The sequence below is a fragment of the Nuphar pumila genome, chromosome 6 (genome assembly GCF_984573655.1).
Source record: "Nuphar pumila chromosome 6, dmNupPumi1.hap1.1, whole genome shotgun sequence".
NCBI classification, from domain to species: Eukaryota; Viridiplantae; Streptophyta; class Magnoliopsida; order Nymphaeales; family Nymphaeaceae; genus Nuphar; species Nuphar pumila.
In genome coordinates this window covers 109,854,759-109,882,688 of record NC_143254.1, presented here as the reverse complement: position 1 = coordinate 109,882,688, position 27,930 = coordinate 109,854,759, and the positions used below count along the sequence as shown (strand labels likewise).

Below are 27,930 nucleotides of genomic sequence, written 5' to 3'. Positions count from 1 at the left end.
AAGAAAATCATTCTGGGTCTTTCACATGAATCCTTCTCCTCCAATCATTTCTATCCAATGCCATGTCCTCGGTGAGGTTCAAAGCATTCATATCCTTTCCTATCATCTCCATCCAAGTCTTCCTAGGCCTACCCCGACCTCTTTTAACTAATATATTTTCCCATTTCTCCATCCTTCTAACCGGAGCATCATTAGGCCTTCGCCGAATATGTCCAAACCACCGTAAACGATTCTCTCTCATCTTATTTTCAATGGGTGCAATGCTTACCTTCTTACGTATCTCCTTGTTCTGAATCTTATCTTTTATTGTATTTTCGCACATCCATCTAAGCATACGCATCTCAGCTACACTCATTTTTTGAATATGATGGCTCTTGGCAGCCCAACATTGACGTAGTATAGCGAAAATAAAAAGTGTGTTTCCTGTTATAGTATGGAGGTCATGCTAGACATGACTTTAGTATAGTGGAGATAAGGAGTGTTCTTTTGCAGGAACACTTGTGTAATGGACCATTTGTGTTCATGGTTCGATTTTCATGATTTGTATGACATGTATGAAAGATGCGTGTTGTGTGTAAATTCATGTTGTGCATGTATGATTGAATCATACCACGTATGAGATTGCAATATGTTCAAAGCATGCTATGTATGAAATTATAGAATGTTCAAAGCATGCTATGTTTGAACTTATGTTGTGCATGAATGCCTGGAGCATGCCATGTATGAAATTGCATTATATTTGATGCATGTTATGCTTGAAGCCATGATATGCATGAATGATTGAAGCATATCATGTATGAATTGTGACATGTTTTGAAGCATGCTATGAATGTCATGTATGATTCATGATTTCTTTTTTATGTTGGTGTATGCTATGAATGCTATGTTTGAGAACATGGCACATGCTTAGTTTAGAAGCATGATTGCATGAGATGCATTGCATGTCCATGCTGAGTGTGAAATGAGCATGTTGTTGAATGAATTATGACATTCTTTAAATCATGAGTTGATATGGTGCATGTCTATGATTAGGGCATTGATGCCCGATCTACGTGGTTATCTAAAGCATGATTGAATGGCCTAATGTTTGTGTGAAAACATGGTCTTTGGGGAGGCGACCAGAAAGGGTCAGAGCCACTGTAAAAATCATAAATGATAGCTTATGGCCTTAATAATAAAGATAGCCTTATTGGAGTGGTGGTGCTTCCCTAAAAATGGGAGTTGTGCCCATGAGTCATTTAGGTTTGACCGGTATCCACACAAGGAGTTGTTTTAACAATCGGCCTCAGTATGGTTGGTATCCTTTGGGGAGCTGTTTTGACAACCTACCCGAGGCTTGATCAGTATCCTTTCGAGAGAAGTTTTGACGACCGACCCAATCCACTTGGAAATGTAGGTGGTACAAGCCTCATAGGACTGAATTGTTTTAGAGGGATGGAGGCGCCTCTGTCCTCGTCCCACGTAGGTTAGGGTACTGGACTACCGTTGTATTCTAGTTGGTAGTGCCAGGTTTGGTATGCATATCGTATTATTTGTCACCCTGCGATGTGGCTGGATTTAGCCTTGGAAGGACACAGTAACTTTAGGCTCTTCTCCCAGCCAAGTGTGTAATCACATTGTGCTGATCGCAGGGGACTGCACCCTAGTAGGCCTTCGAGATAAATAAAATACATAGAGTAATGAACACTCTGAACAGTTGTATTGGTTGTGAATACCCATTTTTGTATCTAATGTTTTTTTTTAATAAAGAGAAACAATGCAATAGATTTAGAAACACTCTTGTCATATGCATGTTTGTCGTTATATGAACTTGTGTTCTGGTTATATCTATGAATGTCATTGCATATGAGCATGCATATGAATGAAAAATATATGTTATAATGGTCACGTGTGATTGACCTATTTATTGTGCCAATGATTATGGCTGTTTGCATTGACATGCAAATGCGTGTTAAGCACGCTGGAATGGTCAAGTGAGTAACCTAGTGATTCATGCCATTGATGTAGCTGATATGCATTGAGATGCATGCGCATATGATTACGTTGTTTGGTCAGGTGAATGACATGTTTTCCTTGAATATGCAAATGAATGAATGCATATTAAATGGTGTTATGGATTTGCGTGTTTTGAATACATATGTTAAGAAATGTTATGACTTGTATGATATGATTTCATATGAGATGAATTGTTATGGACTTGTATGTCCTAAAATACATATTGTATATGCTTTATGATGTATGTGAAGATGCTTATGCTGAAATGTGATTTTGTGGAATGACATACTTGTGATGGAATGCCTATTATATGCATGTCATATAAATGCTTAATGTATGAGCTATGGGACATTTTTCCTTGTTCATCACTTGACAAATGATACATCATGTTATTACCTGTGAATGATATGTTTTCTTCCAGGCAAGTATTGGTGTTTCCTACTGGGCAAGTTGAATTAATGTCCAACAATATTTACATATATCATTTTGGACGATTTACGCGAAGTACAAGTTGAGCTGCATCCTCGGGGGCTTCACTGTTAACTATCACAATCCGTTGGGAACTTAAGTTTTAATTCCTGTTTTTAAGGACTTGTAAAGACTGATAAACTTTTATATTTTGGAATGATAGAACTATGTGAATGTTAATTCCTTAATTTTCGTATGTGGTTTGGAAATTTTACCATACGATTTACTTTCTTTTATTCTTCCCTCATGACCCCGCCCAAGATTTTAACCGTTTTAAGAAAATTTGTTTCCGCATTATTCCTAGAGAACTTTGTTTTCGTTATGCTTTCCTTGTGTAATAAAATCCAATCAGGTTGTCTACAGGTGGTTCCATACTAGACCTGATGCTAGTAGCATAATAATACATCCGCGTTTGTGCTCATGTGGTGCCTCTAGCATTTGGTATGAATGGAACATAGCCGTTGATAATCTCGTGGATTAATTACTTTCGAGAAGTTTAAAACGAATAAACAAAAAAAAATCAAAATTCCTAAATACGTGAGAGTTTTAAAGGTTAGATTTGGGGGCATTACACTTCAATACCCATTTCTTCTAACTCTTCAACATATGTATGCCACTTATAACACCGAATAAAACTTAATTTCCAAAATTTGTAACAGACCTTGGTAGATGAGGAGATTTATATGGAATATAAAAGCACACCAGCCATTCCAAGAAAACTAAATTTTATGCTTCAGTTGATTGGTGAAATGTTCTAATGGGTATCCATGTGTGGGTGTAGGTGTATATGTGTGTCTGGCTGTGTGTGTGTGAGAGAGAGAGAGAGGAGCAGCATCATTCCATGAAAATTTCCTCACCTGTATCAGTTTTCTGCTTGGAATGGCAGTAAAACTCACCCATTATCTTTTGGTTAGGTTTGATTTTGGCAGTCCTACCATTGCTAATCCTTTTTATTCCATTAACTGATGCCATTTCTTTCAGACTTTATTGTCCAACAGCATCAAAATGGCTGAATATTTCAATGTCAGCCATCTAAGAAAATGGTAAAGATCGCACATTTGTGGATTTTCAATTTCAGGAATTATTTTACAGAAAGTTGATATTTGCTACTGCCAAAAAGAAAAAGATCCCCAGAATGCAAGCCAGGAAAATGGTGTTACATAATTCTCAACTGTGTTTACATCCAAAACATGAGAAAAATAAGATCTAAAGTTATAAACTCACCTAACAATAAAGATAATCATACAAGCAATTAACATCAATAATTACCTCTTGCTCCAATTTAAATAAATGTCGATTGAAGTGCTGCTGCAACCTCTCATTTGCATAATTTATGCAGAACTGTTCAAAACTGTTTTTCTACAAAGACATTGCTTATGAATCAATTCCAGCTTTAAGTGTAGCAAAAATATCCAACTCAATGCATTTAGGCAGACTTACATGAAAAGATTCAAAACCATAGATATCAAGGATACTGATAGATCTACCAGTCCGCCGCTTGCCTACTTCTAGTGAGAGATTGATCTGTTCTACTAAACAGACGAACAAACTGGCATAGATTGACTTTGCCAATGCATCTCTTGTATCAATGGCCTTGTCAAAAGAAAATAATGTCAGATTACATCATCTCAGGAGAAGAGTGTGAAAGAAAGATAACTAAAGATAAGACTGTGCAAGTCCTCACCTGTGAAAATGTTAATTTTTGAACAATAATGTCATTTCCGACACGCATTTTACGAGTTGATAAGGCCGACATGAGATCTAAAATATTGCATCCTATCAACTTAGCAACATTATGCACACCTGTTCAGAGGAAATCATAACAAGTTAAGAAGCACAATTTTTCATTCCAAATTCCCAAAAGCATGAAAAAGAAATTACCAGATATTCACAACAAAAAAAATGATGAAGAAAGCAAAAGGTTGTAAGTATTGTATCGTTACCCGTATCGGCCGGGCCCAAAATAAGATACGTATCATAAAAAATCATAATTTTTAATAAAAAAATTCAAAAAATTCTAAAAAATCAAAAAAACATTAGCGAAAATTCTTAAAAAATCATAACACATGAAACAATGCTGAATTGCACAAAACACAACCATAAAATCACATATGAAGCATTTATATCTCTATGAGTTGCATAAGACATCATCAAACATCAACTATCTCACAAGAACAATGCAAAATATTAAATATCGTGCAATTAAGAACATGTCACAAGACTCATACTTTCATATTATATAAACAAAAATACTATGGCAATAGTTGCACTCGATTTTCAATCGGTTTTCACTCATTAGTTAAGTGTCTCATTGTCATGCCGGATCATCGGATGTCATGTTTATTGGAGGAGTGTGTGGAGCCTGATTTCTAACTTGATATAAATCCCTAATTTTTGCGGATCCAACTTCACAGTAAGTTGGCGGGGGATTGCAGGGGGCAGCGCCATCTGCCCGTAAGGTGAGGGTTCGGGCCCCTATGCGAAAATTCTTTTGAGGGTAGTTTTGTAATCTTATTCATAATAGAGATTTGTTACTTTAACCTATTTCCTTGAGTGGAAACTGGTGGAAATGCACTCTTACTTTAGCAACCCGCAAAAGCCCTCTCCCTTGCACACAGGTCAGTCCCCAAAGCGCTCTCACGACTCCTAGGGTGCGTGTGTTAAAATACAGTGTATATATTTTTATACCTAACTGATATACATAATACATATATTTATACAATATACAAATATCAAGGGTATTTTGGTTATTTAATAGCATGTAATATAATACAGTCCAATAGAGACTATAGAGTCTTTTTTTGTTTTTTTTTATTTTCTGTTTTTATGTAAGTCAAAATGACTATTGGAGAGGCAGTCCAACGACTTGGACTGCCTCCCTTTCAAATGTAGAGCCTCATCCCTCTGTGTAATACATGCTTTTCTAAGCATATTGGCTATATACAAAAGTCTGTTTTTTTACATTGTGCTCTTGTGGAATTTGTGTCATTGTGCTCTTGTGGAATTCGTGCTTTTGTATATCTCTTTTATGAGATTGTTATCGGTCCATTAGAGGCCATAGTATATTTGTGCGCTTGTATAGCCCTTCGTTGGCATTGTGATTGTGAACATCTTGTTTCATTACATGGTATCAAAGCTTAGGGTTCTTAAAGTGTTGAAAGTTATCTTGGGATTGTTCTATTTGTGGTAGTGCGCTCTTCAATCTTTAGTCTTCAAACACAAGCCTTCTTTATTATGGGAGAAAGAGCTTCCGCCTTCGTCATCTCCTATAAGCTCAACGAAAGCAACTATTTGATGTGGGCTACCGTAATGAAAAATCACATCAAAGGTAAAAAGCTTTGGGGGTTTGTTAGTGGAACCACTAATGAACCTCAACTTAAATTAACAAGAAGATAAGGAGATCAAGTCAAAGCTCTATCCGAAGAAGAAAAAGAGAAAGCTTTGTAAAAATACCAAAACAAGTTGGAAGATTAGGAAGCTAGCAATGCTCAAATACTATCATGGTTTATGAATATCATGGAGTTTAAGATCGCCACCAACATCATCAAATTTAAAAAGGTATGTAATGCATGAATCTTCCTAAAGAGCACATTCATTAAAAAAGATATGGCTAGGCAATATTATCTTCAAGACAAGGTATGTAATAATAAACAAAGAGATAAAAGTGTAAGAGACTTTTATGGTATCTTATCTCCTGTTTGGGATGAACTAACTATGTTAGAACCAAAATGGGAAGGTTCGGCTATTGAGATGAGAAAATTACAAGTTGAAAGAGAAAACTTTTTCTCTTTTTTATATGGTCTCCGACCGGAATTTGAGCAAGTTAGGTCTTTCTTGCTTCATAGGACTTCGTCTCCTTCTATAAGCGAGGCTTTTGCTCAAATTAGTTAAGAAGAAACAAGACTTAGAATGCACAAGTCTAATGACAAGGTGCTAGCCGTGTCAAGACCCAAAAATTTTGTAAAAACTTATAAACCACCTCACTTTGAAAGAAAATTCAAATGAGGACATAATGGGGGAGGATACAAGGGTAAAATTACTTGTCATCATTGTAAAGAACCGGGACATATAAGACTGGATTATCCTGAGTCAAAAAAGTGACTGCCGTAAATGAAGAACCTCAAGAATCAAAGAAAGGGGGCAACTTCAATGATTTAACAATTTCCCAAATAACAGAGGTCATCTCACAAATTCTAAAAACCACGCATTCTACATCTGATGTCGTCATCTCCTCTTCTTCTCCTCCGAGTAAGTCTTCTTGGATTTTGGATTCGGGAGCCTCTTTTCATATGAATTATAATGAGTCTCTATTATCTGATTGCACTAATTCATATTGTTTATATGTGTCAATCGCCGATGGTACTTCTTTGAAAGTTAAAAGTATAAAAAACCTCAACAATATTTCAAAAAAAAAATTGTTTCAAATGTGAGGGTTATTCCAAAATTAGATTTAAACCTTTTTTCGGTATCTTAAATTTTTCAATTATAGGTGTAAAGTATTTTTCTCATCTAAGGCTTGTTGGTGCAGGATCTCTAGTCAGGAAAGTTGATTGGGCAAGGCCATAGAAGAGAAGATCTTTATTATATGGATTCTTTATGTTTACCTAAAAACTCTTTTTGTAATTATATCAAATAAATTAATTTAGATCTTTGGTATAAAAGATTAGGACACCCAAGTATATCCAAATTATCTCATTTTCCATTTTTGAAAAAAAATTATAAGGATAAAGAATTTGTATGTGAACATTGTATACTTGAAAAAATGTAAATGATGTCATTTGGATCTAGAACTTCCTTGACTAATGTAATCTTTGAATTAGCGTATTCGGATGTATGGAGTCCCACTCCCGGTATGTCAAAAGGTAGTTATTCATATTATGTTACATTCATAGATGATTTGAATTGACATACTTGGATCTACTTCCTTAAACTCAAATCCGAAGTTTTTTCGTGCTTTAAAATTTTTCATAATCTTGTTAAAAATCAATTTAAAACAAATATTAAAATGTTCGGCTCCGACTCAAGGGGAGAGTTTCTTTCAAATGAATTTCAATCCTATATAAAAACTCATGGTATTTTACATCAAAGATCGTGTCCTAGGACCCCCCAACAAAATGGTATTTCCGAAAGAAAGCATGGTCATATTATTGAAGCTACTAAGACCCTACTCATTTCAAAAGATATTCCAAAAAAAATTTAGGTCGAAGCCGCTCTCACCAGTATATCTAATAAATAGAATATCTTCTCAAACTTTGGAAAACAAATCTCCAATTGAAAAACTCTTTAAAATCTCTTCCAATTTGAAAAGACTAAGGGTCTTCGGATGTAAATGCTTTGTGTTTCTTGAAAAATATAACAAACTCTCTCCTAAAGCTATAAAATGTGTTTTTCTTGGATATGTCAAAAATCAAAAAGGCTATTGATGCTATGATCTAAAAAATGATAAACTTTGTCTCTAGAAATGTAACATTTCTTGAAAATGAAAATGGATTTGATCTTGAAAAACCTAAGAAAGAATCCGACTATACCTTCTTGTTTGATTTGTTACCTGAATCAAATAATGAAATTATTGATAATGATGATATTAATATTTTTGAGTCAAATAATAAACCAAGTGAAGAAAGAGAACCAACTCATAACCTCTTACAATACTCTAGGCGAGATAATGGAGAGTATCCATGTGCTTTTGAAAAGTATAGTCAACCAACAAATGTTGAAGAGTCTAGTGTTGGAAGATCTGAACGGATACATAGGCCTGCAAATAGGTTTGTCTCCTATGAATCCTTCTCTCCAAACTATAGGTCATGCCTTCTAGCAATTCATTTATATCATGAACCATCTAACTATAAAGAAGCTAAAAACATAAAAGAATTGGTAGAAATTATGAAAATAGAATTAGATGCATTACAGAAGACCCATATTTGGGCAGTCCAACCTTTTCCTAAAGGAAAGAAGACATAGGATGTAGATGAGTATTTAAAGTCAAAACAAAGAGTGACGGGTCCCTAAAAATATATAAAGCAAGATTAGTTGCAAAAGGATATTCACAGGAATATGGAATAGATTATGAGAAAACATTTGCACAAGTAGCTCGCATGACCACAGTTAGGGCTCTAGTTGTAGTAGCATCCATTAAAAAATGGCCTATATATCAATTAGATGTTAAGAATATTTTCTTAAATGGAAATTTAAATGAAGAAGTTTACATGGATCTTCCCTCTAATCTGGCTATTGAAAATGGAATGGTTCTTCGTCTTCAAAAAGCTTTATATGGGCTTAAACAAGCTTCTAAATAATGGTATAATCAGTTTAATGGAACTATGTTGAATCTTGGATTCAAATCCTGTTATACTGACACTGCTTTTTTTGTAAGATCTACAGGTACCTTGCATATCATTCTGCTTTTACGTTGATGATATGATTATTACTGGGAATGATCAGAAGGAAATTGAAGAAATTAAGATATGCTTAAAAAATCATTTAATATGACTGGCCTTAGTTTTTTGAGATATTTTTTAGGAATTGAAGTAGCATACTCGCCAAGAGAATACATTTTATCTCAAATAAAGTTTGCAGCTGATATCGTTGCGCGTTCAGGAATCACAGACACAAAATATGTTGATACTCCTCAAGTGATAAATGCTAAAATGAGAGCTGAAGACAGAGTTTTATTAGATGATCCAACTCCTTGTAATGAAAAGAGGCGGAAGCACCAATAGAGCAAAAAGTCACTCTTTAAGTGTGACTACTAGAACCAAGAACACAAACACCCAATGTGCACACACAAAACTCACAAACATAGAAAATGACTTAAAGTCATAAGTTGGATGTTATTGAAGAAAGAAAGAGAAGGGTGTAAAAACCCATACATTTACAAGGGGGAACCTCCTCTTTTTATAGAGGAGGGAAGCACTAAAGGGGAACCATAAAGGGGGCTCCCTTCTAGTCGTTGGGAGCCCCAACGGTCATAAATATGACTGTTGGGGCCCCAACGACTAGATGGGTGGGGCCCCTTTATGATTCCAAAAAGTAAAAGACAAAAATAAAAAAGAAAAAGGAAAAAGGGGAAAAGGTACATTTGGAATTACCAAAACACCCCTATCGGGTTTTTGGTTTATACAAAATAAAAAAGGCTATATTATGTATATATACATATATACGTATATATACTTATATATATACGAATGTATATATATATATATAAGTATATGTATATATATATATATATATTTATATATACATAATTTAACACTCCTTATAGGCAACTTATCAGATCATTAATGTACTTATCTATTATCGGATCATATATATGATATCATTGCGCATGTAGTACATACTGCAAGTCAGTTTCAACATGCGCCTACATCATTTTACATGCGGGGCGTGTTAAGAATAGTTTGATACATCAAGAAAACTATATCTAAATGGCTATTTTTATTCTCATCATCTTTAAATCTTATTGCTTTTACTGATTCTGACTGGGGAGGAGATCCTAATAACCGTCACTCAACTACAGGTTTTTGTGTGTTTATAAGTGATTTCCTCATTTCTTGGAGATACAAAAAACAACAGAAAGTGTCTTTATCTTCCACGAAAGTTGAATATAGAGTATGGATGAGATCATTACCTTCAGATATGAGTGTTGATGTTTCAGACAAAATTATGATGTGATAACAAAAGTGCAATATACATAGCCAACAAACACACATTTCATGAACGAATGAAATATATTAATATAGATTGTCACTATGTTCGAGAAGAATACTTAAAGGAGACGATTACTTTACCATATGTTCAGTCTGAGTTTCAGATTGTAGACTTCTTCACCAAAGCTCTTCTTCTACCAAGATTTTTGTATCTTGTCATCAAACTTTCGGTGATCTCACCATAAGTTTGAGAGGGAGTGTTAAAATATAGTGTATATATTTTTATACCTAACTGATATACGTATATTTATACAATATACATATATCATGGGTATTTTGGTCATTTAATAGCATGTAATATAATATAATATAATCCAATAGGGATTGTAGAGTATTTTTTTTGTTTTTTTATTTTGTGTTTTTATGTCAGTCAAACTGACTGTTGGACTGCCTCCTTTTCAAATGTATGTGAGGCTCTATAAATAGAGCCTCACCCCTCTATGTAATACATGCTTTTCTAAGCATATTGGCTATATACAAAATTTGTTTTTCTACATTGTGCTCTTGTGGAATTTGTGCCAATGTGCTCTTGTGGAATTCGTGATTTTGTATCTCTTTTATGAGATTGTTATCGGTCCATGAGAGACCATATTATATTTGTGCACTTGTGTAGCCCTTCGTTGGCATTGTGATTGTGTACATCTTGTTTCATTACAGCGTGGATACCTCCTTTAATGGCCTTTACACAAATGAGGAAGTTGGCCTTCAAGAGGTCTTTAAAACCCAAAACATAAAAAAAAAGTTTGTCCCCTTTTTAAAGTGCGTTGAAGGTGTAGCGTACAATACGGTGCAATACTTACAACATTGAGCAACCCTACCAGTCAAAACACAGTTCTTGATAAACATCGATTTTGACAACAGTGATTGTGGATGCACCTCCCATTTCATGTTAGTAGATCCTATTGTTTCCATCCAGTTCATTTAGGTATATGCTCTAAGTAGCTCCCATTGTTTCAAAAGTCCTCTCATCACTGCTAGTCTTCTAGATCTGGGTATATATCTCAAACATGCACCTCTTTCATTTTGTGGTAACAGATCCTACCATCTCACAGGCCAATGTTCTGAGCAGGATTTTGAGACTCAAGGTTTATGCCTTCAACCCTCATGGTTCTACATGGCTAAGAGGCTTAATCCTCCCAAAAAGAAGTTTCTCAGTAAATGTTGGTAAATGTTATGATGAAATCAGTTACTCAAAGCTTTATTCATTTGAAAATAAAATTCTTAAAAAGAGTAACCAAATTTGGGTATGGAAGTAGAAGAAAAAAAGTAGCAGGAGCCTTTAAGGAGAAGAAATATGGCTCCTAGTGATCTCCTATGTAACATGGACACTTCTAAAACGAAAATGCACCCATGTCAGCACAAGTGCACCACTTGGACACAGCTTCTGTGTTGTCAGCTGCGGTCAACCATATTGGAGTCCATTTCTGCCCGAAACTGAACTCTGTTAACCTAACCAAATCCAGTTTTATCTATGTTATACACATAAATACATACATGAACAAATACATTCATAGAAAAATACATGTGTGTATATGCTCTCTTTTCACCCGCACCCTGCACTCATATCCGCACCTGCACCTATGTCACATAGGTGACCTCTTGTGCAAAACAACCCTTATTAGGGCATATTACAACTTTTACATTTATTAAAATTATGCCACAATATGTGGCATCAAACTCAAAGCACTCAAGAACTTCTAATCCATGTATACACTAATTACAAATTGCCATCTATGTCATGTCACCTAACTCTGACTCATATTACACCAATCTTACATAAATAACGATCTACAACAAGGACTCAGGGTGCATTTGTCGCAAGGAAAATGGGGAGTGTCTATGGAAATGCATGGGTGTCTATGCCGTTTCTGTTGGCCCCACCCTATGACACAAACATGGAGCCACTTTCACAACAAATCAACGCTGCATGCACTAGGCTTATTTGAGTTTGATTAAATGAATATTGAAGAAATAAACTATGAAAATCATGAGTGTCAAGTAGTGTTCACTCTAGTATGGATCCAATAGAGCATGCAACATTAAGCAGTAACACAACAAATCTGTGGGTATATGCTTGTGAGTGTATACAAGAATATGCATATGTTCACCCTTAAAAAAAAAGAGAGAAAGACTTTGCACAAATGTGTCAGGCCGCAAATAGAAATACTCATTGAAACTTGAAGAAAACAATAACAAGTACATGATCTGTATGCAAATGTGAGTGTGTTTACAGATTTTCGCATATGTGTGTATGCCTACATGAGGCCAGAAATTGAATCACTTGTTGAAACTTGAACAAAAGAATGTAGAAATACATACTATATGGTATATAATGTTGGTGTACATATACATAAATCTGACAATTTTGAAATACCCATGTTACTAACATTGATCTTATAATAGCCCTAAAAGAATAAATTATACTTCACTTGGATATGGATGTAAGAGATGCCATATCATATGGCAATAATAGTATCTCTATGAAAGAAATACCGGTAATATCTAGGCCGAAAATACATCTACGACAAGCATGACTATGCTTACAATGCCAAGGAGTGCTGCATTTGTTAGGTATAAGCAAATAAGAAATCATCATAGAGGATGCCCATAGCCCAGTATAGGAACCAGAGTTACTGGAAGCTTCTTAGATAGGTGGAAAGCCCGCTTCCTGGAAGCTTGCTTTGGAAGCATGATACTCCTCGCTTCCGAAACTTGATGAGAATCTCGATTCTCCCAGGCTTCTCCTATGCTTTTCACATGCTTGATCTATTATTCTTATATGTTCTCTCAATCTACTGTCCATGTTTTTATGTGTTTTCTCTCATGATTCTCACACACTTCCATGTGCTTTCTCTGTTTCTCTAAATTGGCAGTCATCATTTTTAGTTTTTGTTGAAAAATTATTTCTTACACTAAAAAAACATGAAATTTGAGAATAGTCACTTTTATTTTAGTTTTTATTTGTGTTCCATTTTGATTCTCATTCAATTCTTATATTGTTTTTTTTAAATGCATCGCTTCTCGCCTCCACTTTCCATATTGTTTTCTGCTTCCGCTTCCTAGTCTAGCAACCTTTGTAGAAACCACTAATTCACTTCAGATTGCATAATTCAGAGATAGAACCACGAAGCTCCTAGGGATCACCAACATAGACATGAATAAGAAAAGAAATCTGAATTGTTATTGCACAAATTTCCAATCTTAAAATGAACAATATGTTGTTGAATTTTAATGTATTAAGAGGTAGGAGAATGAAAAACTCAAATTTATAATTTTCCTGGGGTTGCAAGATAATAAAGTTTCCTCTTAAACTACTTTTAACTAATGCAAACAGATCAAAACAAGATCGGACAAAATATTTTGCAGAACATCAAATCTGTTAACGAACTTGACATGTGGGATAGCAAAAACTAGTTAAACAAGACTCTGGAAGAGGATAAAATACTTCCAGATACCATTGATCAAACATAAAAAGAGAAAAGTTCTTTAGCACTAAAACAACATAAAATGACATTGAACAATCTCTTTACCTTCATCTTCAACAACTTCAACATGATTTTCATTATCAACCACTCTAAAAGAAATGTTACCAAGCCATAAAATTGCAGCAACCATAGCAAATGCATTGTGTTGATCCTCTTTGCTTATATGGACAACATCCAGTGCATCCTGTTAATACATTTGATGAGATCATTTTTCAGGTCTAACCAATGTATGGAATTTATATTAATAATGAACATCTTTGACATGTATAGATGTTTAAAAGCCATAACAAAAATTTACCTTTACTTGACGAAACCTCTCAGAATCATCAACCCCATCAATTGTGAAGCATTTGCTCTGCTTAAGATAATTATATTCACTAGTATTTCTTAAATTCAGTTCCTCTGTTTCAATAAGGTGAAAGGATTAACTAGGCAGTGGAAGCACAAATCACATGGAACATTTTGCTATTTTAGAGAAAAATGAAAAAAAAACATTAAGGCATCAAGGATTAGTTTGCTTTAGCAAATTGAGAACCTTAGGAAGAACACAGTCTTTCATTCAGTCAAATGGAACAAAAGAACATTATGCATACTAAGATTTAGAAGAGGGTTATTAGTTATAGGCAGGAATGAACTATGGACATCAAGCAAACTAGAACCTGAACCTGAACCCAAACCTGGGTTCAGCATAACCGAACCCAGCCCTTCTGGGTTTGGCTCTGCTGAATTTATGCATGATGAATTGATGATATGATGATTGTTTTTATTTCATTAGTGTTATTGTTAACTGTTAAAAATTATATATATATATATACACACTCCAACAACCCCCGCACCAGCATCTATGTGACATAAGCTAAAACCAGAAACTATAAATTACTTTTCTGCATGTAGGATCAACCAAGATTTTCCACAAAGAGCAACATTGAAATGCAGAAAGCTTTGAAGCATCTACAAATGGATTCCTTCCAGAAATTCAGAACTCCAACCATCTCCAATCAATTACCAATAAACTGATTCAGAAGGCACACGATTCACAGATCCATCTGCTGAGTAATCTGCCATCCTAATCTCAGCACAATAGAAGGTGATGGGAAATAAAAGAGAATGATCTCTCCGATCCATCACATAAAATTACTGTATTAGTTCGCGTAGGTATAACTGATAACAATACACCAAGGTTTCATGCCTACCTAAAGGAATTTGCATGTTGATAATAATGCAAATCATGAAGTTCAATTAAAATAATAATCAGATATTGATAATCATTAAACAAGGTATGAATATTTCCAAATAAAACCTTCAAGAAATGCAACTTGTAAGATGGAACAAACTGTCATAATAAATGAGGTCAACCAACTCAAAGATGAACCAAGGGGATAAGACTTACTCAAAGATGAACCAAGGGAACAAAACTTTCTTAAACAAGGAGATTTAAGGGCTTCTGATAAGGGGAAACACTGTGAAAGAACCAACCTTGCCATCAGTGTGACAAATATCAGTGATATAATGAAAGCATTACAAAAAAATGCAACATATTATGTTGATGTTTTGAACTCCAACATCGTGCTTTTTCACAAAAATAAAAATATCATGATATTTTTGTTTGTATAAGCAGTTTTACAAGAAAAATGAGTGAATTCATTTCTACATATTTTTTATTTTCATTTCTCCTTGCAAATATACAACAACAACTACGCCTTCATCCCAAAACAATTGGGGTCGGCGATATGAACCAAAAAAGAAAATCATTCTGGGTCTTTCACATGAATCCTTCTCCTCCAATCATTTCTATCCAATGCCATGTCCTCGGTGAGGTTCAAAGCATTCATATCCTTTCCTATCATCTCCATCCAAGTCTTCCTAGGCCTACCCCGACCTCTTTTAACTAATATATTTTCCCATTTCTCCATCCTTCTAACCGGAGCATCATTAGGCCTTCGCCGAATATGTCCAAACCACCGTAAACGATTCTCTCTCATCTTATTTTCAATGGGTGCAATGCCTACCTTCTTACGTATCTCCTCGTTCTGAATCTTATCTTTTATTGTATTTCCACACATCCATCTAAGCATCCGTATCTCAGCTACACTCATTTTTTGAATATGATGTCTCTTGGCAGCCCAACATTCCGTACCATATAGTAAAGCGGGCCTAATAGTCGTCCTATAAAACTTTCCCTTCAACCGCAATGGCATTCTACGATCGCACAACACTCAAGTTGCACTTTTCCATTTCATCCACCCAACCTTTATCCTATGATTTACATCTCCATCAATTTCTTCATACTTCTGAATGATAGATCCCAAATATTTGAAACAATCATCCACCGGTATTTCTTGCTCACCAAGCTTCACTACACTCCCATCACTACTTCGTTGCTTACTAAATCGACATTCCATATATTTTGTCTTACTCTTACTCAACTTAAAACCTCTGGCTTCCAATGTCTGTTTCCATAATTCTAACTTAGCATTAACCCCGACTCTAGACTCATCAATCAAAACAATATCATCAGCAAACAACATACACCACGACACATTTTCTTGAATTGATCTTGTATGTTCATCCATCACTATAGCAAATAGGAAAGGGCTTAAAGCAGATCCTTGATGTAACCCAACCGTTATAGGAAAATTGGTTGTCACCCCTTTATAAGTGGGGACATTGGTTACTACTCCTTCATACATATCTTTAATTATACTAATGTACTTGAGAGAAACACCTTTCTTCATCATTGTCCACCAGAGAACGTCCCTAGGTACTCTATCGTATGCCTTCTCCAAATCAATAAAAACCATATGCAAATCTTTGTTCATCTCTCTATTTCTCTCAATAAGTTGTCTAAGAAGATGTATAGCTTCCATAGTTAATCTTTCAGGCATAAAACCAAATTGATTTTTCGATATCATGACAACCTTCCTCAACCTAGACTCAATCACCCTCTCCCAAAGTTTCATAGTATGACTCATGAGTTTTATACCACGATAGTTTGTGTAATCTTGTATATCACCCTTATTCTTATATAGAGGCACCAAAGTACTCTTCCTCCACTCATTAGGCATCTTATTTGTCCGTCAAATCTTGTTAAAAATATTTGTCAACCATTCTAAATCTTTCTCTCCCAAGCATTTCCAAGCCTCGATAGGTATACCATCTGGGCCAACTGCCCTTCTTGATTTCATTTTCTTCAAAGCCTCTGCAATTTCTTTCTTTTAAATCTTGCGCATGAAGTCACGATTCATCTCATGAAAAGGAATGGAGAAATCTCCAAGATCCTGAGCATGACTTCCATTAAATAGCTTATCAAAATAATATTTCCATCTCTCCTTAATCTCCTCATCTTTGACTAAAACCTTTGTGTTTCATCTTTAATACATCTAACCATACCCAGATCCCTCGATTTCCTATCTCTCATCTTTGCAAGCCTATAAATATCCTTCTCGCCCTCTTTGGTATCCAACTTGTCATAAACCTCCTTATATACCTTATCCCTCGCGTTTCGAACTATTTTTTTAGCTTCCTTCTTTGCTATCATATACTTCTCTAAATTCTCATTATTACGACTCTTACTTAGATTTCTATAACACTCTCTTTTAACCTTAATAGCTAATTTGACATCCTCGTTCCACCATGATGTATCCTTACCTAGCGGTGCACCGCCTTTAGACTCACCCAATACCTCCTTAGCCACCTTTCTCATGCCACCCGCTATCTTATTCCACATTGATTCTGAATCCTCCTCGAGAAACCAATCAGCTTCCTTAACTACCTGCTCTACAAACATTCCTTGTTTAGCTCCTTTCAGTGCCCACCACTTAATTCTAGGATTTATCCTATGTCTATCCCTTTTGCGGCATTGTCTAATTCTAAGATCTAAAATTAAGACTCTATGTTGTGTAGCTACACTTTCTCCCGGTATAACCTTACAATCGATGCAACAACCCCTATATCTCTTTCTAAGTAGGAAAAAATCTATCTGACTCGTATTAACCCCACTTTTAAATGTTACTAGGTGAGACTCCCTCTTCCTAAACCAAGTGTTTGCTAAGATCATATCATAGGACAAACCAAAATCTAAAATCCTTTCTCCACTTTCGTTTCTTTCTCCTATACTATAGCCTCCATGGATACTCTCAAATCCATCCCTACTAATGCCTACATGTCCATTAAGGTCAACGCCAATGAAAAACTTTTCTGCATAAGATATCCCTTGTACTACTCCATCTAAATCTTTCCAAAATTGATGCTTAATGGAATCATCTAAACCTACTTGAGGTGCATAAACACTAATAATATTAATAATATCTGTACCTAATATTAATTTAATAAGTAAAATCCTATCACCCTTCCTACGAACCTCAACTAATTTCTCCTTGCAAATATTTTTTTTATTTTAAAAATGTACTTTTTGGCTGTTGTTATCTTGCTGTTTGAACATTTGACACTATGCTTACAGTCAAAACCAGCTTGGCAGCAAATTTCTAGATTTAAAAGAAGGATGCAATGCTAAGACTCGATACCATCAAAGTTGCTAGTCACACAATATTTGTCAATGAAGGGCATTGTGGGGCCAATCATTTGGGCAGATGACATAATAGTAGTGGTAGACCATACATTAGAAACAAAACATTAAAGAGGCAACCTCAAATAAGAATCTGATATGAAGAATTTAGGGATTCTTAGGTACTCTTTCCCCGTGTCTTTCTCCCAGTATTGAGATAAATCCCATTGACAGGTCCTAGCAGGCCATAAGCAGCATAGACTCTAGTATCCAGTATGACTAAGCGGCCATCAGCCATTACTTTGAAATCGACTTCTTTCCCTTAGTTCCACCCTGCCCTCAGGTGGAGGAGCCCCCAACAAATGCTCCTTTTTTCTTTTATAGGCAAGCTGAGGGAAAACCCCAGTGGGATTCAAACACGAGACCCCTCAGATATGGTAGTGTGACCTAACCACCCAGTTATTTTATCAGCCTCAGACAAATGTAGGGGTACGAGTTGGGGTCGTTACAGGTTTGGAATCAGAGTCACCATAATATCGTATACTTTTATCATCCTTTTAGCATTAAAGTTTTTAATTTTAGTAAGAGAGCCCTGTCCTCAAGCGTCAGCAAGTCGTGCCTCGTGCACCAGAGGAGTCTTCTTCACTGGTAAGGCTATTTGATACCTTTATTAAAGCATATGAATTTCTTATGCTAGATTGCATGCATAGTTTAATTTAATTCCTTTTTTACTGTAAATTAGGAACTTTGATGTGATTGTATTGATTATTGTGGGAATAGAACAGAGTTGCCAGTCGAGGAAGCGGGAGCGGGAAGCGATACGGGAAGCAGAAGCGGGAAGCGAGGCACTTTCAAAAATTTAGGAAGCGGGAAGCGTGGGACCACTTAGGAGCGAATCGGGAAGCGTCTCGGAAGCGACATAGGAAGCGAACCGGAAGCGACCTAAGAAGCTATAAATTTCTAAATTGTAAATTATAAGCTACAATGTTCTAAACTCTAAGTCTAACCTTAAAATTAACATAATCCACTACTTCACTTCATCATGCAAGATTCAAAATAAAAGTATACCAAAAAAATATTATAAGACCATGACAAAAAAGTAACATAAAAGTTTTTAAGTTGGACAACTCCAACTAACATCATAAAAAAAAAAATAATAATTCAAGAGTTCATTAATCTGTCATCTTTCTCTTCCCCTTCAAGTCAGCAATAGATCGCGAACTTTCTACATCATCACGTGCATCTTGTCCTCCACGACCATGTCTTCTGCTCCTTCCTTCATTTCCTATAATGAATACGTTAAAAAGTTAAAATGTTCAAAAACCATAATTTAAAATATAAAAAACACAATATCAACATACCTTGCCTAGGTCTCCGGCTAAAGAAACGATCAATCCGACCATGAGGAACTGATGGTCGCTCTTGTATATCTGCAGTTCTACTAGCTCTGATGGATTGATTTGTATCCTCTTGAACTTCATTTGTACGTATAATTATTGGAGGTAATGGAGCTCTTGGTTGTGCATCTTTATGTTTGGATTTGGAAATAGTGCTTGATTGTTGTGCACTATCATCCAAATCTCTCCATCGCATATCCTCTAATCTCAACGTATTTTCTTCTACAATAGGAAGTTCTGGATTGATATCCCATTTTCGACTAGGCCCTTCTTTATAGCGATTGTTACACCTTTTATAACAAGAATATAAAATATGAATGCTAATAAACAATCAATGATAAAAAAAGAGAAAAAAAATACCAAAACAAAAGTACAACACAGTTTAATTATACCTGTCAATCAATCGAAGATTGGAATGAATATACACTAAGGTATCAGCACGATCTTCATTGAGCCTATTTCTTTTAACATTGTGAATGTAACTATAGGTGCTCCACACTCTTTCTGCAGAAGATGTGCTAATAGGTTGAGATAAAACCTTAATGGCTAATGCTCAGCTCCGGTGTATCACCACCATAAAAACGCCATCAATTAAGCACTGACATTGTAGGATTCAGTGCATCTATTCGTGCTGCATTTCGGCTAAATCTTCCACTTCTTGATGCAAAAGCCACAAGTTGTGACCTATAAAGTGTAGATAACTCTTCATTTCCAGAAGATATGACTTCAAGCGCAAGCATTGCACCGTCTAAGATATCATTATCCTTTTCTGCAAAAAAAAAATGTTTAGTAACTATAACAAGAGAAATGCAAATGAAATAATAAAATAATTAAATCATTTAACTTTAAACTTTATTAAATAGATAGAATTAAATTTTTACCAGGAGAAACTCGTTTGACCCCTCCTGCTGTTGGGATTTTGAGATACTCCGACTCGTAATATTTTGGAGTAAGCATGTGGGCTAGACTATGGAGAGGCACATTCATTCTGTCTCATCTATTTGAGACAATCTTATGAATCTTTTCATATAAATCTGGTTGTCCTTTTAGATTGTCTTTGATTTCCCCCAACATGTTGTCCATGCCTTCATACACTTCACCAATTATAGGGCCTTCCTGATCACAAAATTTAATCATCTTATAGATGGGTTTTGTAATCAATAATGCTAAACGTACAGAATCCCAATATTCTTCATCAAGAACAGTTGTTTCTGTTGTAACAGCCCTTTTTCATAATTTCATCCGTGCATGATTGCTTCTAATCACTCCATCTATCTGAAATTACTGTGAGCCTTAAGCTCTCCCTCACATCAAGCAAGCGTTTCAAAGTAGTATAATGTGAAGCAAACCTTGTTTTTGCAATCTTTATTAATTCTAATTTTTCATTGCTTCTAAAGATTGCTAGTGCTTTTGAATGATTTGTGATATACTTCACAATTTCTTTACTCTGCAAATATGTTTCTCCCAACCAATGAAACTCATGTGCCAAATCCTTGAAGATCAAATTAAGTGTGTGCACAACACAAGGTGACCAAAAAATATACTTGTACGTTTGTTTTAATTCTTCACCTGCTAACTTGCAATTTGCTGCATTGTCTGTAATCACTTGCACTACATTAGAAGCCCCCACAAGTTTAAATCCCGTCTTCAAAAACTCGGCAATGTTTGCATCTGACTGTTGCACATTAGAAAAATCGCTTGCATATAAGAACATCGAGCCAAAACAGTTTGAGGCAAGTATATTTATCAAGTGTTTGTTATTGATATTTGTCCAACCGTCTGAGACAATGGAAACTCCAAACTCCTCAAACTTTTCTCGAAATTCATTTAACTCCCTGTGAACACACTCTTTCTCACTGTCAAGCAACGTTGTTCGCGCTTTTTCATATGATGGGGGTTTATATCCGGGCACTTTACTAACTGCAGATATCATCTCTTCCCAATATGGTGATCGAAGCACATTGAAAGGTATGCCATTTGCACACAAAAATCTGATAATTTTGTGATCTACATCATCTCTTTCTACCTTTTTAAAGGTATCACGAATATCAACTGTTTTTCGGCTTCCACTAGATGATGTAGTCATACTAATAGGCTTCTTCGGAGTATCAATTCTTGATCTCCTCAACTCAAATGCACTTGATGAAAACCTCCACTCGACGAACTTGCCTCTTAAATTTTTTTGCCAATTCTGCATTTTTTGCAACTTCAGGGCAAAAGGCAATCCCAACACTTTGTCCCTTTGGAGATCCCATGAGATGTGCAAAAACTCGAGTATATGACCCATGATAAATATTTTTGCAGTGCCTGCACATAAAAACTTGGGTTCCACCTTGCTTTCCTTGCCCACTCTTCTTTTGTTTCAATACATGGCGCCATAGCACTGTTGTTTTATGCATGCTAGGTGGTTCATCATCTTGGTCATCTTCAGAATAGTAGTCATCCAAGTCATATTCTTCTTCATCTTCCTCATCAAAACAATTTTCGTTTCGGTCCTCAAACTGATATGGACAAGCAGAAGACCTCTTCTTGCCCTTCCCAACACCACTAGATGATTCATGCTCCAAATTGTATAAAGAATCGTCATCGTCATCAGAATTATCGTGATCATAGCTTGAGATGGTCATTAATGAAGCAAAGAACATGCAAATATATCTGAATCATAAAAGTATCAGAATCAACCTAAAACACTTAAAAAAAGCTATTATTAACAGTAAATAATGGAGAGTGAAGAACACAAAGCATGGGGATGTAAACAAAAGACTAAGCTAAAAAAGGGGGGGAAATTACGTGCAATCTGACTATCACTGAACTAAATACTCAAACAGGCACTTCAAGTTCTAATAAGAAACAAGCAACATAAATAACTGAGAATATAGAGAGAGAGAATAGTTTGATTGAACTGCTAAATCAGATCAAGAACATATAAATCCAGTTTTCTTTCAGGACTCCACTAAAGTTCAATACCCGACTCATTGGGAAATTCTCCAAGTACCCATCAACTTAATTTTGCACAAATGGAGAACATTAAAGTGCTACCAGCCTTGGCAAACATTGATCTCTAAGACAATAGACTTAGAACTGAGGTTCTAAATCATTACGGTTATCTTCTTCATGATAATGTTCATTTACTATTTGTACCAGCTCACATCCTCCAGCAGCTCTCAGCCTCTCACTGTACATCGGACTGAAGAAATAGCTTTTAAAATGTGGGAACAACACACTCAAATGCTCTCCAATAAAACAATAATATTGCATATTATACCCGTTATACACCAATTAGCAAAAAAATTATTCATCAGTGTAGAATAGTTAAGATCATTAAAACCATCAACAATATCATGTTATCTCTAATGATACTTCCACCCCATCCGGTGCACTGATTTTCTTTGCCAACTGATGAAGTATAAAATGAACTTCCACATACACTATCACCATCATATCATAAACAACTGAAGAGTTAAATAAGAAGCTACAGCACATAATGGCCAATGCAAATTAACAATCCAGCTATATCAGAAAAGTTTTGTGACGAATGCATACCATCTGTTTAGATAAGAAGTTAATATTACATTGCTTACGCTATCAATAGACTAGTATCATGGAGACAATAAAAAACAACCCACTGCTTCATGCAGAATGAATAAAAAAAACGGCAGCGATAATGAATCAGAAACTAAAAAAACTACAAACAAACCCTTGATCTACAGGAACAAAAAAAAACCTTGATATACACCCTGAAAAAAAAACCCTGCGATAGATCTACACCGAGAAAGAAAAAACCCTTGATCACTTTCCCCAAAACTACCCTATTGGATCCCACTGGTGTTGCTGACTGGAGGGGAGCTCGCACGACAGAGAGATAGAGAGAGTGACAGAGCGTGAGAGAGGGGGATAGCGTACCTGAAGGTGAACATCTTCATCTTCGGAAGTCGGTGGAGGCCACCAGAATTTTTTGAGGTCGCCGGAACTCGGAGCTCGCCGAAAACTCGAGAGAGAGAGAGAGAGAGAGAGGAGTCGGAACGCGTGAAAAAACAAAACCCTAAGCCCCTTTTGATTTTATTTTTCACGGGTTTTATAAAATACCCATTTTAACCTCAGTAAAAAATATATTCATGTGTAAAAAAAAAAATTTAAGGGAAACTCGACCTTTCCATAATAGCGTCCCCCTTTAAAGGGGTACGCGTACCCCTTTAAAGAGGTACGCGCTTCCCTTTAAAGGGGGACGCACTTCCTCAATTGAACCTGCGCTTCCCCTCGCGTTTTGGAAGCGCTGCGTTTCGCGCTTCCGAAACGCGTCCTGGGGAAGCGCGCTTCCCCTATTCTATAGGCGTTTCCGGTAACTCTGGAATAGAATTCTAATAACTTTTCATGTTTCAGATGTATACCCACACTTATTCGGTACGTTCTAATTTCGAGGACGAAATTCTTTTAAGGAGGGTAGAGATGTAATACCACGTATTTTGGTACTTAGTCATTTTATGAGATTTTTGAAAATTTGGCCAAGTCTGAGAGAAAAATCGTTTAAGGCTCGATTTTTAAACTGACGTCTTTGAATCTGAGCTTGTCCCAGGTTCCATCGACAAGGTCGTAACGAGCCAATCGAAGCGAGATAAAGAGTTTTATTTTCGACCTTTAAATTCAAGCGAAATTCGGGTTATTTTCAGACAAAATTCGAATTTTGATATTCGTGTAATATGTCGTTGGATGCGTCTCAAAATTCTGAGCACAACAATATTTTACTTTCCTGAATTTAAGTTTTCATTGGCCCAAAAATCACGTTTTTCTAAAAATTGAGCAGTTTGTCGAACTAGATCTGAAGTTGGATCGGATGGGATCAAAGGCATATGATCCGAATTATTATGGATTTGGATCTTATTTAAGACCTACTTAAAACTGGATTTAATCCAGATCATGATCCATTTTCGTTTTGGGTATTGGATTTTTGGATCCGGATCCAAATCCAAGCCCCACAATTTTTCCAGCTTTAAATTGAATATAAAGCTTTAATTTGGGGTTTAATAAGGTTAGGGAGCCTTCTGGGTTAATTTGGCTAATTTTGAAAGACTTAAAATAATTTTTAATTAATTAATATTTAATAATTAATTAATTAATTAATGTTAATTCTGAATTTTGTTTTAGGGCTAAGTAAGACTCCTTCAAAGAGTCTTTATTCTTACTTAAGAGAGAGTTTTAAATGAATTGGAAAGTTAAAAAAAAGTCAACAAAAGGAGTTGGAAAATTTTTGGTAACAAGAGAGAGTTTCAAAATTTTTGGAAACCCTCTCTCTCTAGCCCTTTCTAAAAGGGCTGGAGAAGGGGGAACATGTCACCCCCTCTCCCTTACTTTATAAAAGAAAAAAAAAGAAGGGAAAGAAAGAAAGAGGGAAAGAGGAGAGAGAGAGAGAGAGAGAAGAAAGAAAGGGAAGGAGAGGAAGAAGGAAGAAGGAGAAGCCTTCTTCTCCAGCCATCAACCCCTCTTCATAGTCGTTTTCTTTGATTCTCTCTGGTTCAAACACAAGGTATGGGTCTCCTCTCTTGAATCGAGTGGGGGTATTGGATAGGGGTGAGATTTCCATGCAATATTTTGCTGGAAATTCATATCATATGCAAAAATATGGATGGATACCCTTGCATACATGGAAGAGGATTCATGGATCCTCTTCCATGGGGGCATTGATGGTTCTTTTCACTTGTTTTAAGTTAAAATTTCTGTACATGCCTAGTTCTGAGCAAAAACAGAATTTATTTTATGGAAAAAAAATAGTTGTTATGGGTCTACTTTGTTGATGATATTGATCTTCATGGATGATCCAGGTTAGGGATCTTTTAGACACCTATGAACATGTGATCTTTATTAAAGTTTGTTCAATGGAGTATCTCTAATGGTGTTCATGATTTGTACTAGGTTTTATTTCTGTACTCCTGGATTTTGAGGGGTAATGAAAAAACAATGCAATTTCTCTTTTGGGTCTGGGCTGGCTGGCAGCCCAACCGAGGCTGCCAGGCCTTTGGCAGGGTGCTCACAGGCCCAGCTGGGCGTGTGTAGTGATTATGAAAAGCCATGTGTAGGAGTTGTAAGTATTAGTTATAAATGGAAAATGTATCACTTGTTTCTAATTTGGAAGGTTTTTAATGGTTAAAGGTGTATCTTGCTTTCTTTCTTTTCTTTTCGGATAAAAAAAATGCTAGCTGAACATCTATCATTAGTGTCGCATGTGGACTGTTGTCTAATCTTTCCCGAGCATGAAAACTAGTCATTGATTTAAGTCAATTTGCCCTGGAATTTTTCACCTTTTGCCTTCTAGATACAATTTTATGAATCTCCATAGATTCTTGAAACTTAAAGACAGGTTCTTCTATAACTTGTTCTTCCATCCCTGTCTCACATAACCGAACACATATTGGTCTGAAACCAATTATTTTGATATCATTTTCTAGAGTGTGCTTATTATCTCTATGTCATTATTCAACTTGACCTAATATGCCCTATCAATATGTACTTGGAAGTGCATATTGCTCTGAATCAACAGGACTCAAGGATCAACTGCATCGAAAGCTTATTCCTTTTCTTTATCAGTAAAACCAAAAACATCCATCTTTTGGTTTTCTATTTTGTTTAATTGCTATAGTCCTTGCTCTTACACCCTTGCCTAGGTAGGCATGCATGTCCCGCCGGACCCAGCCAGTGTGAACTCGGCTGGGCTGTTTTGGGCAGCCTGGGCTAGCAGGGTCCTGCCAGGCCCAGCTGGGAAGAATGAGACCAAACCCAGCCGACCCAGTCAGCTGGGTGATGAGCCAAATATATATATATATATATATGCCCTCTTAACACTTTATGAATGTTTAAATCTGGAATTCGAACCCAAAATGCATGTTAAATCTCATATGTTATTAAATGTAGGTATCTTGATTTTAATATATGTTAATAATGGGATGTTTTCATTCACATTTATTAACTTTATATGACATGCCTTAGCATTATGGTATTTCAAGATTGTTTCGGGTGTATGTGCTCACATAAAATGAATGTGTTCGATTTTGTTATATACTTTTCAGATTTGTTATTTGCATTAGATTGCTTATGACAAAACATTGGTCTCATGCGTGCTAAGCATGAAGTTTATTCTCGTTTGACGGAAGTATGCCATGTTTAATTCAAGTGTTAATGTACGATTGTCTTCGTGTACATGTGCATATTTGAAATGATATGTTGTTGCATGTAATAAATGCATGAGTACTCACATGTTTGACTCATGAACGAACGTGTGCATTAAATGACATGCAGTGAATTCAATGATGTGCATTTAATAAAAGCGTGCACTTGTCCTAAGTATATGATTTGCACAAAAGCATATGCAAAAATGACCACACTTAAACACTTGCACAGGGATGGTGAACACATGCATATAATTATGGTGACTCATGCACATTATCAAATTGGTATGATTGTGTATTTGGAAACACGTTAACATCATTGTATATATTGCATATCGTTGTGATTTTTGCATATGGTGCATCGATGATCGAAATGAATCATCATGGGTCGGGTGGGCCCCGAGCTCTGGGTTGCTCCTTCTTTATTTACTGTTAAATGCATCGCAAAAATCACATTAATTTTATTGCATTGCATTGTTCTATGTGTTTCCATGGGCGGAAGTTTCGTGATGGTTCTCGCAGGAGAATATGCGAGTTGTTGCCTTTGTTTGTATGCTGAATTGCAAATTAAAGAAATTGCATAAAAATATATCTAATAAAATAAAAAAATAGTGTAATGTACTATCTAAGATGTCTTGTCAGGAGTACGGGACTCTTGGAGTTGCGGTTTTAGGGAACCACGAGAATACAAAAACTCTGTGTGCATTATTTGATTACTCCTGAACCCGATATTGAGGTTCTTTCACCTGACCACAGTTTTAGGGAGAATCTGTCACTTTGCCTAGGGGTGGTATATAAACACAGTTGTTGTTTTGATATATCAAGAAAGTGACACTTGTAAATGGGTGGTCCCTTGTGTCATCGACATTAGATGAGTAGTTTAATGTTCCGAAGGCTGTTTCGGTCGAGAGCTAAGTTTGGAACCTAGTAATAAAATACAAATTGTGTGTTAAGCTACTCTGCGAACTTAACTTGACTTCGGGAATTTTACCCGTTTGGTGTATCCGCGGGCAACGGTAATTAAAAATAGAAACTTAAATTGTGTGTATTTAATAGGGACATACATATAAAAAAATTTCTAATAAGAGATAATAATTTATTCATGTGTTGCACTGAAGTCATGCATATTCCTGCTATGCATTAGATCATGCAGGTTTATCTGTTCCCTTAACTGTTAAATGTTGGTGAATGCATAATGTTGATCCCTAATGCATGTTA

The 27,930-nt window shown here is 35.8% G+C and overlaps 1 pseudogene across 1 annotated transcript in view; it reads right to left on the bottom strand.

Annotated features, from left to right (window-relative positions):
- The window catches only part of LOC149835674 (myosin-1-like), a 68,408-nt pseudogene that overhangs the window by 15,781 nt on the left and 24,697 nt on the right, over window positions 1–27,930 (bottom strand). The window contains exons 9-13 of the transcript XR_016432641.1: window positions 13,953–14,056; window positions 13,700–13,838; window positions 4,148–4,266; window positions 3,904–4,056; window positions 3,733–3,822 (exon numbers count right to left, since the gene is read on the bottom strand). The product of XR_016432641.1 is annotated as a myosin-1-like (transcript). The remainder of the gene's footprint in view (window positions 1–3,732; window positions 3,823–3,903; window positions 4,057–4,147; window positions 4,267–13,699; window positions 13,839–13,952; window positions 14,057–27,930) is intronic.